This window comes from Helianthus annuus, chromosome 5 (assembly GCF_002127325.2).
Source record: "Helianthus annuus cultivar XRQ/B chromosome 5, HanXRQr2.0-SUNRISE, whole genome shotgun sequence".
Lineage (NCBI taxonomy): Eukaryota > Viridiplantae > Streptophyta > Magnoliopsida > Asterales > Asteraceae > Helianthus > Helianthus annuus.
This window is the reverse complement of record NC_035437.2, coordinates 90,943,626-90,961,280: the sequence shown is the minus strand read 5'-3', so window position 1 is coordinate 90,961,280 and position 17,655 is coordinate 90,943,626. Positions and strand designations below refer to the sequence as shown.

At 39.2% G+C, this 17,655-nt stretch overlaps 1 long non-coding RNA gene across 1 annotated transcript; it reads right to left on the bottom strand.

Moving 5' to 3' along the window:
* Positions 1-1,125: 1,125 nt before the first annotated feature.
* LOC110938827 lies at positions 1,126-4,052 on the bottom strand. The gene is made up of 3 exons (XR_002591725.2): positions 3,926-4,052; positions 2,687-2,765; positions 1,126-1,311 (listed from the first exon to the last, which is right to left on the bottom strand). It is a non-coding gene; the product is annotated as an uncharacterized LOC110938827 (long non-coding RNA).
* Positions 4,053-17,655: the final 13,603 nt, after the last annotated feature.

Genomic DNA, 17,655 nt, shown 5'->3' with positions numbered 1-17,655 from the left:
ATGTAGACTGGTTTCGTCTTTTATATCTTAAATCTGTTTCGTGGATTCGAACACATTATTCATACCTTTCGTACCTTCTATGTGTTGAATCTGTCTTGCGGATTCAAACATTGCATTCATATCTTTCATTCCTTGAATCCGTCTCGCGGATTCAAGCATTGCATTCATATCTTTCATTCCTTGAATCGTCTCGCGGATTCAAGCATTGCATTCATATCTTTCATCCTTGAATCCGTCTCGCGGATTCAAGCATTGCATTCATATCTTTCATTCCTTGAATCCGTCTCGCGGATTCAAGCATTGCATTCATATCTTTCATTCCTTGAATCCGTCTCGCGGATTCAAGCATTGCATTCATATCTTTCATTCCTTGAATCCGTCTCGTGGATTCAAGCATTGCATTCATACATTGTCGATCCATACTTTCTTATGGATTCAATATTTCATCCTTATCACTCACACCTTTCTCTCTTACATAGTACTCTCAATCTCCCGAGAGTCTTACTACCCATTTCACCCACACGCCTAGCTGCTACCAAGCTCTATCGGACATACCTGTATCAATTATCACGGTCTCACGAACGTCATACGTTTCTTGTGTACTGGCCAGGTACACATTCCACGTACTAGTTTCGTGTCTTCGCGTAATCGCCACCTTATGTCTGAAGAATTTAGTTTCGGCACGTGTAACATTTCTAAAACTTCCTTACCATACCATTATTACATTTCGTTTAAAATTTTCTTTCACTTGCTTAATTATATACCATTTCATGCACCCATAAGTTAAATCTACGTACCTCAGTCAATATGTCATATTACATACCTTGGTGCCAGCGCTAGACCGCATTTACAGATCATCCCTTCCAAGCAATCATGCTGACCTTACACATATCATATTATTAGTTTTCTTCAAACATACATACTTAAGCACATACTTACCTTTATTTCTACCTTTAGATCATGATCAAGTCTCAGATTGTACGGGCTTTCTGGTCATAAGAGCACACGGGTTCGAGCTCAAGTACCTATCCTCTTGTACTTGATTCTCTCGAACCAGGGCTCTGATACCAACTTGTAACACCCTAATTCGTATTTGAAAAAAAAGTCGCAGCGGAAATTCGTGCCATAAAATTTCTTTCGTTACAAACGTCTGGACTTACTTGAAAGTTCGTCTTAATATGTATCTTTTACAAAAATAAAGCATAAGTCCTGTTTACTAATAGTACATACTCAATTATTCCCGTACAATCTATCTTGTGACTCGGTCTTCGATCTCTATTCCTCGTGATAACCGCCCGTGATTCGTACAACCTGCACTCACCACATACATTCATCACATTAGTACACAATACATAAACAAGATCCAATACATGTACACTTTCCATTCAGCTTTCTCTCTGATTTTAAGCATATCATTCGCATATCCATTCCCTGGTGAGCCTTCAATAATGTACCTGCATAAATCTTCGTTTTCCAGGCACACGATTAATATCATTAACACTCAACGTATCAAAAATCATACTTAAATATATATACGTGCATACATCCATACCTCTCTACATACATGCATACACTCATACGTATCTTCATATATTCTTAAATACTCTACTACATACGTACCTACATTCGTATGTTTCTACATACATGCCTACACTCATACGTATCTTCATACGTACATAAGTACACATCTGTATACGTACCTACGTTCCTACGTCTTTACATACATACATACGATCACACGTACTTCCATACATACATAAATACTCATCTGCTTATGTACATACATTCTTACGCCTTCACATATATACATACTATCCTACGTATCTTCATATATACACAAATACGCTTCTATATACGTATCTACATTCGTACGTCTCTACATACAGGCATACACTCATACATATCTTCCATATATACATAATTACACATCTACATACACGTACAAGATCTTGCATACCTCTTACATACTCATACGTTAATTACATGGGACTTAAACTTTGATTTATAGCCCATACACATCTAAGGATCGATCAAAATCATGTTTGGAAAGCCCGCCGTAGTCCACGGATAACAAACCGAAGCCTAGGATACATAAATAAACTTAAATAACAAATTTTAGATTTTTGGACTTGGGGAGGGCGTCGGCGACGGCCCTAGGGCCCGTCGGCGACGGCCCGTAGTTTTTCCCGTAGCCAAAAACCCCGTAGACAGGTAATTAAGGCGTCGGAGAAAAACTGGTTTTCTAGAGCCCGTCGGCGACGGCCCTAACCCCGTCGGCGACGCCCTCTAGAAAACCACTTTTTCTGCAGATTCGTTTCGTCGTCCGTACGCACTAAAACGCGCATAACTTTTGAACCGTTTACCCGTTTAACCTCCCGTTTCTTCCTACATGCTTGTAAATTGGTCCTCTATCCTATGGACTCAAAATCCCACATCCGGATTAAGTAAATTCTTAACTTATGCGCTATCGGCTTATTATTCATTTACGGTTATTCGACCCGTTCATGTTTTCATCAAACAACACATTCGTTTTAACATCAAGGCTACGTTTTGACCCGTTACATCTACTTAACAAAAATCATTGGTTTCATACAACACATCCTTATTGGTCCTCACTTAACATACTTAACTAACTAGCACATAACTTTACATAAACAATTAAGAAGTGATTACGGAAATCACTTACCTTTTTGCGTCCGTTCCCTTGCCTCCTTTTTACCCTTTTGCCTTTCTTGCTTGAGTCCATTTCCACATGATCCTTATGCCTTCACATCACGCAATCACACTCTTTTTAGTATGCATGATTGTACACTTAATGATCATGTCGAATGCATGGTTCAAGTCTGACTTTCATTAGTCAAGTCTAACAAACATAAGACATATACCCAACATCACATCTCTTCCAACTCGTATAATTCCTTACATAATTGCATATAACACACATTGTTAAACATGCACCATATGACTTTATAGCATTGAAATTTGACAAGAGTCTAACCATACTACTTATGAAAGGTTTGACTTCCAAAAGTCAACGACCCATCTTATGGACTTTCGACCTAACCTCATATATCCGTGTCATCATATTAAGCTATAACAATGACATTATATACACTTCATATTCATGATGTAATATGCTTACAACCACATGATCAATCCATTACATACACACACATACATATTATCAATACTACATATACTAAAGCTTTCGGGATCCCATACTAGACGACCATATTTGGGGTACATAACCAACATGATTTTACCATCCTTACTTGCTATACATTAACGCCAATTTCATTTCGTAACCTCAACTAAACCGTCGACTAAGCACATAGTGTGTACCATACAATGTGAGTGAACAATGAAAGATACTAGTGCACATTTCTACCCAACAAGACATCAATAAAACCTCCACATGGATTCGATCTTACACATGTTCCTTGTGTAAGTTTAATAACAATTTAATCATTTACACATTGTATGTATGTTCATCCACTACTTGCATACATTTTCACATAATATCGTCGTTTAGTCATTTCATCAAACACTTGGCGTGCGTACCACTATCTAAGCATAATGTACAAGTATTATATGCATAACTTAGCCAATTCATATCAATAACATGAATTTTAATCAAAATCTCATACAACTTTCATCCTAAATCGATTTCACTTAACAACATCTCATCATGAACATCATCACATGAACATCATTATACTAATCTACACTAAGTTCCATATTACACATCACAACACTCATATTTTAAATGGGTTTTCACTTTCACTTATCAATCTAATCGAATTCAAGTTCAATTCATGTTCCATGGGATGTTCCTAACACATACCCATATTAATTTCATACAATTTCATGGATTTACTTGAAACCCATTTCATTCATGATCATTAAATTGCAAATTTCAACATACCTCATGTTTAGAATGCTAAGATGATTAGAGAAAGATGAACATGCAGATAGTTAGCTTCAATTCCTCCCCTTAATTGCTGATTTTTGAAGATGAAAAGGGTTTCCCCCTTTCCTCTAGATATCCTGGGCGACACACACACCTGATGTGTGTGTCCTTGTGTTTTAAATTTTCTTTTTATTATTTCACCTTTCATACCTTGTCATTTTTGGCCCCTCATAGATGTAGTGTTTACATTTATGACTAATTTCCATTCTATGTAGTTAACATTCACATAAAAATCAAGTTCCTATTTTTTTATCATCCTTCTATTAATATTCGTTTCTACACATAATCTTGTTATTATTACTATTCTCATCAAAAGCATTCATATTCTAAGGTTATAAGCATTATAACTTACTTTCTGCATAATATAAAATCATAAAGTGCATGATTCATAATTTGGGGCGTTACATCCATTATATCGACTTAATTGTCGAGGCCAATGGCGAATGGGTCATTAGTTAAATAGCGCTATTAGGTTTGACAAACCTCACACCGTGCCGTAGAGGACGGGCGTGGACTAATGGACTATGGCACGTCAGTGATGATAGACACCAAAGCTAGGGCACATATACATGACTAACGTAAGTAGTCGATATGGTAACGAGTCTAGTAGTGTAAACACGGGGTAGCCCCCACGGCTGGATTGCCAGAGTAAATGGGATTAAACAAATCACCTTTTCAACTATGGGGTAACCTCCACGGCAAGGATGTCAGTTAAAGGAAACTATGTTTTTGGAATAGCTTAAACAAACACCCAACTGTGAACTCGCTCAACTTTGTTATTGACTCGTTACTACATGCTTTGCAGGTCACTAGGTTTAGCAGGAGCTTGCATGGGGAAGAGTCGTTGTGGAGCATGGACATTGAGTGTTCATAATGAACTTAAGCACTTTTAATTTATGATTTGGGTTCTGAACTGAGTGCTTCCGCTGATAACTTAGACTTATTAAACTGTTTTTTTTAGACACCAGTTATATTGTGTGGTTGAACTTTTAATTACTTTACTATATTGTTCAATATGATTGGTGGCTTGGTCCTGGTCATGTCACGCCTCCATGCGGTGATACTCCGCGTGTGGATTTTGGGGGTGTGACAGATTGGTATCAGAGCCATTGGTTATAGTGAACTTGGTTTTAAAAAGGGAAAAAGTGTTTGATAAAACCGGACTATAACATGTACAGTGCTCAACAACCCACAACGACACTTCGCTTCATGTGCAAGACTCAACACACTATAGGTAATATGGTTTGTGTTTGTATTGCTTGCCTATTTGTTAAGTAGTGCATCATTTATGGTCTACTTGGTTGACATAGCCACTGACTGAAAACCCTGTGTGCTTACTCTCGCCTGTCATCCCATGCTTACGCACTTATGCGACACCTTTCTCACCTATGTTTCCCTCAATGTGAAGATCATGAGTGGACATCTCAACTTGACTCAGGATCAGCTGACGACCTTGATTAATGAACGGGTTGCTGAAGCTTTAGTAACCCAAACAGGGAGTCAACCCATGCACACTCAAACACGCCTAGGCACCTTCAAGGCGTTCTTGGAATGCAAACCTCCCACTTTCGACGGCACTGGAGGGGCAATCGGCCTTCTACACTGGATCCGAAGAATCGAATATACATTCGAGGAAAGTGAAAGCCCTGCCAGCAAACGAGTAGAGTATGCTACTGGCACATTACAAGGGAAGGCATATTCTTGGTGGAACACACAAGTTCAGATGCTCGGGTTGGCAGAAGCGAATGCCACCCTCTGGAGCGACTTCAAGGATTTGATTAAGGAAGAATTCTGCCACCTGGACAACATTCTGAAACTTGAAATAGAGTATTATGGTTTGAAGATGGAAGGATCAGAGATTGAGGCGTACACAAAGAGGTCCAACGACTTGGCTGCCTTATGTCCTAACTTGTCACAACCCATATCTAGACGAATCAAGCTATACCTCAGAGGCTTAGTCCCGGAAATCCAAGGGTCTGTAATTGCGGCCAACCTTTCCACAATCCAGCAAGTCGTTCGTTTGGCGCACCAACTCACCGATCAGGCGGTGGAAGAGGGCAAGTTGCCCAAGCATAACTTTTCCAATGCAAATGCTCTTAATAGAAACAAGTATATTTGGGGTGATCACCAGGGTGAGGGTCCTAGCTTTACACAACAGGACCCGCACAGGAAACTCGTACAGTCAGGGGCTGAACTACCAGAATCAAGGGGGATACCTAGGGAATAAGCCAAGATGCCGCAAGTGCCAACGGCACCACAACGGGTCATGCGCGGGATCGTGTTGCCATCGGTGCAAGAAGACGGGACATATGGCTAGAGACTGCAGGAGCCCATATCCTGCAAACCGGAACCAGCAGCAGGGTAGCAAAAAAGGGTGTTTTCGATGTGGAGCTGAGGACCACCTCAAGAGGAACTGTCCGCAGATGAGGCAGAATCATGACAACAACAGCAACCAGGGCAACGGGAACAATAACGGAGACAATAATGATAACCACAGGGCTGATAAGCGTGAGTTCCTGAATGGACAAGGAGAAGAAAGAAACAACCCCAACGTTGTGGCGGGTAAGTTCCTACCAGAAAATTTCTTTGTTTCTATCTAATTAATTCGGGTGCCGATCCTAGATATGTATCCCTAAGAGTTAGTCAGATGCTTAAGCGTACCCCAATACCCTTAAAACACCAAGCATGTTGTAGAACTAGCTAATGGTAAAAGTCTTGAGGGCACACACATAGTTAAGGGTTGTAACCTCGCTTAAACCGGTCAGACCTTCTCTATCGACCCTATCTCCTTCATACTTGGTAGCTTCCACGTCGTTATCGGGATGGATTGGTTGTCTCATCATCGAGTACAGATTCTTTGTAAGGAGAAATCGTCCGCATTCCTCGCTCTAGTGAAGAACCTCTTATTATTCGTAGCAACAAGAGTAGAGCTGTGGTGAACATCATCTTTTCCTTAAGGCCTAGAAATGCTCATGAAAGGGCCACACTGTTATCCTAATTCTTGTTACTGACACCTCGACGAAAAGAAAAGGAGATAGTAGATACCCCGATTGTACACGACTTTCCCTGAGGAATTACCTGACCATCCGCCTCGCCGTCAGGCCGAATTTCAAATCGAGCTAGCTCCTGGAGCAGCACCAATAGCTCGTGCTACTTATCACTTAGCCCCATCAAGCACTAGAGGAATTGTCCACTCAGCTTCAGGAACTTTTGGGCAAGGGTTTCCTTCATCCTAGCTCTTCGCCTTGGGAAGCTCCAGCGTTGTTCGTAAAGAAAAAGGATGGTGCCTTCCGCATGTGCATTGATTACCACGAACTCAACAAGGTGACCGTGAAGAATCGCTACTCTCTCCCCCGTATTAACAACCTATTCGACCAGTTGCAAGGGAGACATTTGTGACTTATTTTGGAACTTCTTCGTAAAGGACAGCTTACGCTAGATCTCGAAATGTGACTTTTGGCTTCGTGAAGTCCATTCCCTAGACCATGTGGTTAATAAGGATGGGATTCATGTTGATCCATCCAAGGTTGACTCAATCAAGAATTGGCCTGCAAATCTTGGGATTTGTAGGATGCTACAAGAGGTTTACCAAGGAGTTCTCGAAGTGTGCGCAGTCCCTTACTGTCCTTACTCAGAAGGGTGTCACCTACCATTGGGGTGATGCTCAGGAATCCATGTTTCAACGGCTGAAGTTGAAACTTTGAAGCTCACCTATCCTCTCGTTACCTGAAGGCACAAACGATTTTGTGACACGTCAATCCAAGGACTTGGTCGTCAGATGATGCAACATGAGGAAGTCATTGCTTACACGTCATGCCAACATAAAGTTCACGAAAAGAACTACACTACTCGCGACTGGGAGTTGGGAGCCGTAGTGTTTACACTCAAGATATGGAGACATTACTTGGACGGTACCAAGTACACCATTTATACCGATCACAAGAGTCTCCAGCATATCTTCGACCAGAAGGAATGGAGCATTCGACAGCAACGATTAATCGAACTCTTAAACGATTACGAATGCGCAATCATATACCATCCAGGCAGAGGCAAGGTTGTGGCTGACGCCCTCAGTCGAAAGGAAAGGAAACCAAACCTAAGCACGTGCGTGCGTTACAGCTTACCATCCACTCTAGTCTTCCCGCTCAAATTCGCGATGCTCAGGTTGAAGCATTGAAAGTAGAGAACATTAGGGTTGAGTCCCTGCGAGGATCGAAGAAACGGTTAGAACAAAAGGAAGGCGCCGCCTATTACGTAACAGGGCGGATCTGAGTCCCACTTTATGGAAACTTACGCGAGCTTGTGATGGATGAAGCGCATAAGTCTCGTTACTTAGTACATCCTGGTTCGGATAAGATGTACCACGACTTAAAGGCTACGTATTGGTGGCCTAGCATGAAAGCCAACATAGCAACTTACGTTAGTAAATGTTTGACTTGTGCGAGAGTCAAGAGTGAATACCAGAAATCATCAGGCCTACTTCAACAACCAGAAATACCGACATGGAAATGGGAGCAAATTTCCATGGATTTCATTACTGGCCTGCCTAGAACTCAACGCGGAAATGACACTATTTGGGTGGTAGTGGATCGGTTGACAAAGTCTGCACACTTTTTGGCTATCAAAAAAACATACAAGTTCTCTACCTTAGCAGACGTTTACTTAAAGGAAGTAGTGTCAAGGCACGGAGTGCCAACCTCTATCATTTCTGATCGTGATGCACGTTAAACTTCTGAGTTGTGCCAAGCTATGCACAAGTCGTTTGGCTCTCGGTTAGACATGAGCACATCATATCACCCGCAAACGGATGGGCAGTCTGAACGCACCATCCAAACCCTTGAAGACATGCTTAGGGCATGTGTGATCGACTTTGGTAATGGCTGGGAAAAGCATCTCCCGTTGGTGGAGTTTTCATATAATAAGAATTACCGCACCAGTATCCAGGCTGCTCCACTTGAGGCATTGTACGGGCGTAAAAGCCGATCACCTCTTTGCTGGGCAGAAGTTGGTGACAGCCAAATCACTGGCCCAGAACTTGTGGTAGACGCAACTGAGAAGATTGCTCAGATACGACAACGAATGGCGGCAGCTCGCGATCGTCAAAAAAACTACGCTGATAAGCGTAGGAAACTACTCGAGTTCCAGGTTAGGGATCGAGTGTTACTCAAAGTCTCACCTTGGAAAGGTGTGGTTCGTTTTGGCAAACGAGGCAAGCTTAAACCGCGATACGTTGGACCTTTCGAAATCATAGAGAAATAGGTAAAGTGGCCTACAAACTGAATCTACCCGCAGAACTAAGTGGAGTTCACAACGTATTTCATGTGTCGAATCTAAAGAAGTGTCTGTCAGATGAGACCCTCATAGTTCCTTTGAAGGAGCTCACAATCGATGACCAGCTACGATTCGTCGAAGAACCAGTAGAGATTACTGACAGACAAGTTAAGGTTCTCAAGCGTACCAGAATACCCCTTGTCCGAGTTCGTTGGAGCTCCCGTCGTGGCCCAGAGTTTACCTGGGAACGAGAAGACCAAATGAAAAATAGTATCCCCAATTGTTCGAGAAAAGTGCAACCACTACTGAGGTCGAAGCTACTGCGGAATTTCGGGACGAAATTCCAAACCAACGGGGGAAGGATGTGACACCCCAGGAAAACCAGGAAGCCATGCAACCTAACTAGCTTCCTCAGTGAGTACACATACTAAATTTCGGGACGAAATTTCTTTCAACTTGGGGATAATGTGACAACTCGCATTTCAAAACCTATCCTTGTGCTCTGTATAACATGTTTTGAACGCCGCGTGATTATGTGACGCATTTATTTAATGGAATGTTATGGTTATTACGTTATGTGTTTATGTGTAATATATGTATATGTAATGCGATCACACAACACGAACCCAACTGCACCACACTAGTCCATCGCACAAGCCCTTGTTGGGCCGCACAACTCATGCTCGTGACCAAAGAATGGGTTCGGCCCACTCCCTTTACACACATAACCCATGAGGAGAGTGTATACTCCTCATTATTTGCAAATCACATAACACACACAAACCCTACTCTCTCTTTCTCTCCTCTCGAAGCCGACGACATCAACATCCCCTTCCTTGAAGCTTTCTTGCTCGGATCGATCCTATCCCTCTCTCAACCGGTTAGTGTTTGCGATCATCGGTTGTATGTTAGATGATGCTATGATCTATATGTATTACATGATGATTTAGTGATATCTTGTGATTGAACATGATATAAACTGTTGAGGCTTTGTGTTCATGTAACCGGCTCTCATGTGTAATATGTGTTAGGTTTTGATAATCATGTGATAATACAATGATCTAGAAACAAATGAATATAATCGGCCATAAGTGTTTAGACTCGGATAGAATATAAGTTTTGGCTTGAATGAATGATGGATTAAGGTTCTTGTTGCTAATCATGCTATTTGATTTGATGTGATGATGATGATTTGCTATATGTTTAGTTAGGGTTCATACAAATTAATTAGTGAATCAATTGGTTTGATCGAATATTGTATAGTTGGAAACTGTTAGCATGGATAGATCGAATGGAAATTGGAAACCATTGAGTGATTGTAACTGATCGCATAATTTTAGGAAACATGTAACTGATCGCACAAGTCCCTTAGTCGTACAAGAGCTGAACGCACAAGCCCTTGGATCACACAAGGGCAATTGCACAAGACAGTCGCACAAGTTTTGGTGCAACTGTTCAAGCACATTATACATGCTAGGACTGCATGATCGCACAAGACTTGTGGATCGCACAAGACTTGTGGATCACACAAGACTTGTGGATCGCACAAGACAGTGCCGATCGCACAAGCCTTGGGCCACACATAGTTGTAAAGTTGTTACGTTATTTAGGTCGTGTGGCCCAACTCAATCGCACAAGGTTTAATGGACCGCACATGTTTTGGGTTGTTTAAATTGTTGGGCCAAGGATGTTGTGGGCTGGGATTATCGGATCGCACAACCCATTGTGGATCACACAAGTGTGCTGATCGCACAATAGGTTGGGCCCAAGGTTTATTAGACTTCAATTATAGAATTGCACAAGATGATTGGGCCGTTGAACTTGTGCAAGCCCAATCGTCTGAGTCGCACAAGTTGGACAATTATGTGTATTTGACAGTAAATTTGTGCTACGTGTTCGCCATGATCAATACGTGTTCGTAACCTGTTAGCTTATGTGTAAACCTACGTGCACTACTTGAACCTAGACCTGACTTGTATGGTAACCATGTTAGGACGTGGTTGACCCCTAGCAGCTCGATTGACCTTTCGCTTATCTGCCGAGTTAACCTAAGGTGAGTTCACACTTTCTACAAAGCATGGTAATTCCCGGTGGGTTGGGAATGGGTTAAGGAATATGGATTCCTCGTCCTTCTTGGGTAGGACAGTACGGGTTAAGGAATGTAATTCCTCGTCCTCTTGGACAGTTTAAAATTCACTAGACCAAAACTCTATCACCAAGTCCCTCCTTTATATTGACTTACTCGCCGAGGCCAATGGTGAACGGGTCAATAGTTAAATAGCGATATTAGGTTTGACAAACCTCACACCGTGCCGCAGAGGACGGGCGTGGACTAATGGACTATGGCACGTCAGTGATGATAGACACCGACGCTAGGGCACATAAACATGACTAACGTCAGTAGTCGATATGGTAACGTGTCTAGTAGTGTAAACACGGGGCCACGGCTGGATTGCCAGAGCAAATGGGATTAAACAAATCACGTTTTCAACTATGGGGTAACCCCACGGCAAGGATGTCAGTTAAAGGAAACTATGTTTTTGGAATAACTTAAACACACACCCAACTGTGAACTCGCTCAACTTTGTTGTTGACTCGTTACTACATGCTTTGCAGGTCACTAGGTTTAGCAGGAGCTTGCATGGGGAAGAGTCGTTGTGGAGCATGGACATTCAGTGTTCATAATGAACTTAAACACTTTTAATTTATGATTCGGGTTTTGAACTGAATGCTTCCGCTGATAACTTAGACTTATTAAACTGTTTTTTTTTCGACACCAATTATATTGTGTGGTTGAACTTTTAATTACTTTACTATATTGTTCAATATGATTGGTGGCTTGGTCCTGGTCATGTCACGCCTCCATGCGGTGATACCCCGCGTGTGGATTTTGGGGGTGCGACACGCAGGTTCATTAGTTAATCCGAAAGACATTACTAAAAACTCATAATGTCCATAACGTGTTCGGAATGCTATTTTTTTTGTATATCCTTTTGTTTTACTTTCAACTGATGATAACCCGACCTTAAGTCGACCTTTGAAAACCAACTCGCGCCTTGTGGCTGATCGAACAAGTCATCGATCCTAGAAGGCGGGTATCGATTCTTTATCGTGAGTTTATTTAGTTCCCTGTACTCAATACACTTTTGCACGCTTCCGTATTTCTTCACCGATAAACGCTCGGCAGAATAAATCCTTTACCTAACAGGTCTTGCAATGGTAATTACAATTCTTATGGTTCCGATGGCCCAAATCGATACGGAGTTTTAGCTACCGGTTTTACGCCTGGAACAATTTCGATGCCCAATTCTACCTTGCATTCAGGGGTATCCTCGGTAGATCTTCTGGGAAAACATCTTCAACTTCCGTACAATGGGTACGTCTTAAATTTCTAAAGATTCTTTAGTTAAATCATGTATGTAAACCAGATATGCCTTACATCCATGTTTGACAAGCTTATAAGCTTTAATGAACGAGCAGATTATGAGGCTGCAAATTTTCTCCCCATAAATAGTAACATGTTTTCCGCTCAGAGATATTAGTTGTATCTCCTTACGGTTGCATATTACTGTCGTGTGATATCAAGCTAGCCAATATATCCCGATTACCACATTGAAATATTCCCATTAACGTGGGAATTAGATCGACAAAGTATTCTTCATCGTCAATACTAAATTTACAGTTTCAACACATATCACAAACAATAAACTTTTATTATTACCTATTTCTACTTCTAGAAGCATAGGTAATTTTGTTAACGTGAATGTAGGATGTTGAATAAATCGATGTGAAACAAGGATTTATTTGCACCCGTAACAATTTAAATTCGTGCTGAAATTAAATTTACAAGAATATACCTGAAACAACATCAGGTTCAGTTTTATATTCTTCATCGTCAATACTAAATTTACAGTTTCAACACATATCACAAACAATAAACTTTTATTATTACCTATTTCTACTTCTAGAAGCATAGGTAATTTTGTTAACGTGAATGTAGGGTGTTGAATAAATCGATGTGAAACAAGGATTTATTTGCACCCGTAACAATTTAAATTCGTGCTGAAATTAAATTTACAAGAATATACCTGAAACAACATCAGGTTCAGTTTTAGCCTCTGTGGCTATCATGTGGAACGACCTTGCCCTCAATTTCTATGCATCAGACTTTGTGTCAGTTGTTTCTTTGGTTCCAACCAGCTCTGGACATTTAGACTTCTTATGTCCCGGCTTATAGCATTTACCCTTGTGAATTTTTCCACATATTTTACACTTATGTAACCCCCTTTTTGTAACTACTTTCTTGGGAGCTTTATTAGACTTAAATTTCTTTCCGAGACTTGGATTCACATCCAACATCCTCCTTTCATCTCTTTCTTATAAGATAATGTCTTTCAATTCATTCATCATATCGTCCACCACCGGCAAGATTGTGATTTGTAATCTATCGATAAATTGTGATAGACTATTTTCTAAAGCCTTTCCGACTTCCTCGGAAATCTTAGCTTTCATTTGTTCAGTTAAGTGAGACGTCACATCACCTCCGGTTACTCTAGACATTTCTTTAACTGAAACATCCATAATAGTTAATCAATAACTATTCAATTCATTTTCATCTTATTATATGGAAATTTATATCACACATACTTAATCATAAGTAATGTGTTATTCTTTTTTTTCGGTTTGGTCAAGTATATAACTTTCCTTACCTTTCTTACTTAGTGTATTTCCCAGGTTCGAGCGTATTTATACCCTCCTCCCATACACTTTTCTCATATTTTACATCATCTAAATCTATACATCTAGACTCTTTTATAAATAACTCTTGCAGGATATCTCGATCAAGCTTTGAACCGAACACACTTCATTTTAACCAGGATCTGATTACCAACTTGTAAGACCCTTCTCACTTTTATTTCTATTTCATCTAATAAATCACATTTAAAAATGTCATTATTTCAAGTTTATCGATAAACCGACATTTATATAATATTCAAAACCTTCAAAACGAAGTTTACAAAGAGTTATAACATCTTGTTTACTAGCACATACTTAACTTTCAAAACATTTGTACCATATTTACAAACATTTGATAGAAACTACACCAAAGTATTAAGTGACAAAAGTTAGAGTTTTCATTTTGCGGAAGCTTCTTTTGTGCGCATGTTCGGTTTTCTAACAATGCTTGATCGTCATCCGCAAAATCATTCTCATTACCTATCACCAAATTCGTTAAACATTAGTTAAGAGAAATTTTAATAAGCCTTAACAAGTCCCTACACTGAAAACAAACACACAGCAACAATATCGCTGCCATTTGTTATCGTCACGGGGTGCGACAGAGGAGGGTTGCTGCCCTCGCGAGCCACGATTAATGTCGCATTCCGCGACAGCCTTTATGGATTGTTGTTGCGTGGCGCGATGGCCTACTTTCGACAGACAGGTTGTTTCCCAATCCTGCATTTTCCCAGCTTTACTAATCTTTACAAAAATCCGCATAACTTCTTCGTTATCGATCCGAATTAAGTCACGTTTCTTCCTACGTGACCGTAATTTAACCCTCTATAACATGAGTTTAAAACCCAACATCTGAATTCACAAAATTCTTAACTTTATGCTCTCGGCATTATAATTATTTCTAAATTATTCGACCGGTTTCAATTTAGGAACATTAAACTTGGTTTATAACCTTCAAACTTTTATGAGAACAACATATATAAACATGCATATAATTACGGAGCATCATACGGGAAATGTACGCACCGTTATCTATGTTTATATATTTTATTCAACCCATTCAACTTTAACTAGTTAAACGAATGTACCATGAATCCTTTAATTTGAATTCACCGTCTTTTAATCATACTCAGACTTGAGTTGTGACTTGTATTCATCGTTACCCTTTTCCCGGCTAGCGACTATAAGGTTTGTTATATCAAAATTCCGACATCATTTCGACGTCTTTAATTGTGCAACCCTCACGGTTTGCATCAAGACATCCAATTTATCCGTTTAGCTTTCTTAACGACATCCATCACTTTATTCCACCAAAGTTTAATTTCTTTGGTTGCTTTGACCTGTTTGGTTTCATTAGCGAAATCCATCGCTTTCACACAACTAAACATATATAATTCGGATCATTTTGACCCGTTTGAACATTATAGTGGAATCCACCACTTCTACGTCTTTACTTATCGCTATACTCTAGTTATTCTGTTCGGTCAATACATATGGAATCCTCCGTTTTAGTATTAATCAATCTTCATGATAATTCAAGTATCAATTAAGTAACTAATCATAAAATACTAGCGAATATTTATGAAGCGTAGAGCCGCGTACCTTTCAAAGCTTTCCTTTTAGACGATTATCCGCTCTGCCTTGATTTATTGAGGTTCCACCCAATTTGCCTATAGAATTCAATTTGTACATATCGCTTAGAACTCAAAAAAATCAATATTCGATACACAATGCTTCTAACTAATCAATTAAGCAATTCTTTCTTATTCTCACTTAATTCAAGTTCATTTAAGCATTTTATCGAACATCTTGTGTGCGAAATGAGTATTCTAACAATATCAAGTTCATGATTAATAATTTTAACCATGTTATATCATAATATTCCAATTCATATGTCAAGAATACCAATTTACACTTAAACTTATATCATATCTATCAAGTAACACTAAATCATCACTATGATTCAAGTGTTCTTCATATTATTCTCAAAACCTACATAACCTCTATATGATAAACATTGAAATCCTTAATTCATAACATGAAATCACAAATTCTTCATCTAGGGTTTGTTCCTAGACTAGTACTCATCATAATTTAACCATAACATCAATTAATTCTTCAATAATTGCAGTTATGAAAATTCAAGAAGAATCAAATCTTCACCAAAACTCAAAATTAACTATAGCTTGTGATCTTTGCTTAGAATTGATTCCTAATTGAAGCCCTCTTTGATATTTGAGGGAAATTGATGAATTTAGGGTTTAGAAACAAGAGTTCTGTTTCTCCTGGTGTTGATCGATGTACAAGACACACACATATGTGTGTTTGTGAAGTTCATCCAATGTTTTAAAAACACTTTCAATTGTTACCCTATTGGTCCCTCTAGTTTTGTAGGATTAGTAAAATGGTTATAATCCTTTGGCTCCCCATCTTTTTATGACAAGATTTTTAACTAGGTTAATTATTCCTAGTTTTAAATCTCGTTATTTTATTGTCAATATGTACATATATAATTTATATGTACACGGTTGTATATAATTTAATACTTTTAGGGGTGTTACAGCCTTACCTCTACCCCGTAGGAATAGAAAGACTGTTTTCAGTAAGACCCCAGCTCGATAGTAGTTTTGCATCAAGCCTTGGACACAAGGCACATAACACCCAACAATTGGGACAAAGGCCGATTAGTGCATGTACTCTTTTGTCTTTCGATTTGTCTATGTTTTGTTAATACGTTTCTGTGCTTACTTTTATGTATGTTTTTTTGTCTATGTTTTGTCATATATAATATGTTTTTACTAGGCGGTATATAAGTTCGAGTTGTTTTACGTTTCAACACCACCGCAACAAGCGGTACCATTCTTTAACTTAAAAATACTATTTTCTTACATGTTTTATTTAAGTACGTTACGGTATAAATTCAAGTTAGTTTATGTTTGGATGTAAATTCTTCTCGGTAATGAGTTCGGTTAAATATAATACGTTTCCGTGCTTATTTTATGTATGTTTTAAATTGGACTGCATTTTGACGTAACTTTTGTTCGGAAACGAGTCGGTTCAAATATTTGACGTAACAATTGTTTTATTTTTAAAAGCCTAAAATTTGTTCTAATTTTTTTTTAAACATCAACGATTACTCCTACTTTATTACACTTAATCCTAAATTATTCTTGTTGCTCAGGTTTAAATTTGAGAACTATCATCTAAAAGGTATATGTCTCTACCAACTGGGTTAACCCACATTAACTGATTAAAATATTTATAAAATTATCCTACATATAAAAAAGGAGTTAAGGGAATAGTGCCAGGCAGCTTGCCTGGCACTTCCCTATTCGACCAACCCATTTTTAATTTAATTTTATTTCTAGCTTAAAATTACGGTTTCGTCCTTTGTTTTTAAATTACGTTTTCGCTCCTAATTCAAAATAAATTTATATTTTTGCCCTGACTCAAAATTTACGCTTTTGCCCTCAGTTCAAAAACTCATTTCTAATTCTATTCCCAGATTAAATTACGGTTTTGCCCTCCGTCTAAAATTACGCTTTTGCCCCCCGTTCAACATAAAAATATGTGTTCGCCCCTAGCTCAAAATTACGATTTTGCCCCCAACTCAAATTCACGTTTTTACCCACAGTTCAAAACAAAATTATGTTTTCTCCCATAGCTCAAAATTATGA